This window comes from Alosa alosa, chromosome 8, assembly GCF_017589495.1.
Source record: "Alosa alosa isolate M-15738 ecotype Scorff River chromosome 8, AALO_Geno_1.1, whole genome shotgun sequence".
Taxonomy (NCBI): domain Eukaryota; kingdom Metazoa; phylum Chordata; class Actinopteri; order Clupeiformes; family Clupeidae; genus Alosa; species Alosa alosa.
In genome coordinates this window covers 34,797,611-34,800,110 of record NC_063196.1, presented here as the reverse complement: position 1 = coordinate 34,800,110, position 2,500 = coordinate 34,797,611, and the positions used below count along the sequence as shown (strand labels likewise).

Here is a 2,500-nt window from a genome sequence, read left to right as displayed (position 1 = left end):
TAACAACAGCAACAATAACAATAATAATAATAATAATAATAATAATAATAATAATAATAATAATAATAATAATAATAATAATAACAATAATAATAATAATAATAATAAGAAGAAGAAGAAGAAGAATAAAATAATAAGAATAAGAATCAACATCATTATTCTGGTATCAATGTAATAGTTGCTTTCTGACACCCTACAAATGCCCTGCCCTCCAGACAAGAGAGATGCTCAAACCATCCAGCCAATCAGTTCAGTAACGTCACTTTTAAGTGTGTGTGTGTGTGTGTGTGTGTGCTCCAGTGTGTGTGTGCGTGTGTGTGTGCTCCAGTGTGTGTGTGTGTTCCAGTGTGTGTGTGTGTGTGTGTGCTCCAGTGTGTGTGTGTGTGTGTGTGTGTGTGTGCTCCAGTGTGTGTGTGCTTCAGTAGTGTTTTCTCTGTGAAACTCAGCAGTACACTCCTCAGTTAAAGTCTCTTCAGATGCAAAACCAGCGAGAGGAGGAAATAAACAACAACAACAACAACAACAAAAACAAAACAAAACAAAAGAAAAGAACACCAATCAGGAAAATCAGGAATGCTACCTCATGCCTCACACATTCCCAATCAGGAAAAGCAGGAATGCTACGTCATACCTCACACATTCCCAATCAGGAAAACCAGGAATGCTACCTCATGCCTCACACATTCCCTAAGAGGGCAGAAGGAGGGAAAATTCAATGCAAGTCCAAAACAAAAGAAAGAGCAAAAGAGTAATGTTTGGGGTGAGAGGGTATTGTCTCTTTTGATTGTTTGTTTGTTTGTTGTTTGTTTACTCGTGGAGTAGCTCCTGCAGGCAGTTGGGCGATTTGAAGACCTCGGGCACCTCGGAGTCCAGTTTGCAGATGACCTTATAGATGGCTTTTTGGGAAGGTCAGCGTCAACACACTTGCACCCACGATGGCGTTGAAAAACTCGCGCATTGTGATCTGAGCCACCTCCAGAAACCGCTCTGGAACCTGCGAAGAACACAAAACAGGAGAACCAACAGGATGAGAACCACCATAGAACACAGAACAGGAGAACCAAAAGGATGAGAACAAGCATGGAACACAGAACAGGAGAACAAACTCTGGGCCAGATGTACTGCGCTTTTTGCGCCCATTTCAGGCGTATTTGTTTACATTAATAAATGTAAAATATTCTGCGGTATGTACAAACAGGCGCAATGATGTAAGCATAAAACTGCCTGTCGCCCGGGGAGCTGAAAGTAGCAATTGCGATTGTCATCATCCATGCATATGTCATTCATGCAGGAGGATCGGGGAAAGTGGGAGTTTAAGCGTAAAAGATGGGGAGGGAAGAGTAAGGCGCCTAGTTATGTATTCCAGTATGTACAAAGACTGCTCCTGAAAGCGCCGTCTATTCTGCACCTAAATACTTCCGCCTTGTAAGCAGGTGTTAATCCAAATTGCAGTTCAATGCGTCAAATAAGAGAACCTTTCAAAGACAACAGAATCGCTATTTAGAGCACCAGTTTTGTAAGTCTTTGTACTGTACTATCAACTTAGCCTTAACTTCGTTGACGCTACATGTCTTACTTTCACTTTCACATACTTCACTTAAACTTTCCTACTTGCAAGATTTGACCAATCTTCCATAACCTACGTACAAGCATTTGAGTAGAACTACTGATCTTCATTATCTCCTGCTTGTTGACATCTTATCATGTATGGTATTATTTCATGATCGCTAAGCGTTTGATTCTTTTAATGTTGTCATCAGTTAACTTCATTCAACTGCGCTTGTAGGCACTGCCATTCAGTTGGGCGATTCGTGGAGTGCGTTTATGGGCGGGAGAAGGGCAGAGAAAGGCGCGTTCCGCAAGATTGAGCCCGATTGTCTCGTCGGCGGAGCTTGGGTCTGACAGCGCTGCGCCATCTGCGGTGTGTCCATGGCGCTGATAGCGCTCGATTCGCAAATGTGCGTACATCTGGCCCTACCAGCCAATGTAACGCACATCTGTACAACTACCTATCACTCCATCTCTCTATCACTCCATCTCTATCACTCCATCTCTATCACTCCATCTCTATCACTGTATCTCTCTATCACTGCTTCTGTATCACTTCATCTCTCTATCACTCTATCTCTCCATCAATCCATCTCTCCATCACTCCATCTCACTCTCCCTTCTTTTCTATCTATTTTTCCCTTTCTCCCCCTCTCTCCCTCCCTCCCCTCTCTCCCTCCCCTCTCTCCCTCCCTCCCCCTCTCTCCTCCCCCTCTCTCTCTCCCTCTCTCTCTCTCTCTCTCTCTCCTCTCTCTCTCTCTCTCTCTCTCTCTCTCTTTCCCTCTCTCCCTCTCTCTCTCTCCCTCCCCCTCTCTCTCTCTCTCTCTCTCTCTCCCTCCCCCTCTCTCCCTCTCTCTCTCTCTCTCTCTCTCTCTCTCCCTCCCCCTCTCTCCCTCCTCTCCTCCTCTCTCTCCTCTCTCTCCCTCTCTCTCTCTCTCTCTCCCTCCCCCTC

The 2,500-nt window shown here is 44.7% G+C and overlaps 1 pseudogene; it reads right to left on the bottom strand.

Moving 5' to 3' along the window:
* Nucleotides 1-66: 66 nt before the first annotated feature.
* Nucleotides 67-2,500, bottom strand: part of LOC125298865 — a 22,143-nt pseudogene continuing 19,709 nt past the window's right edge.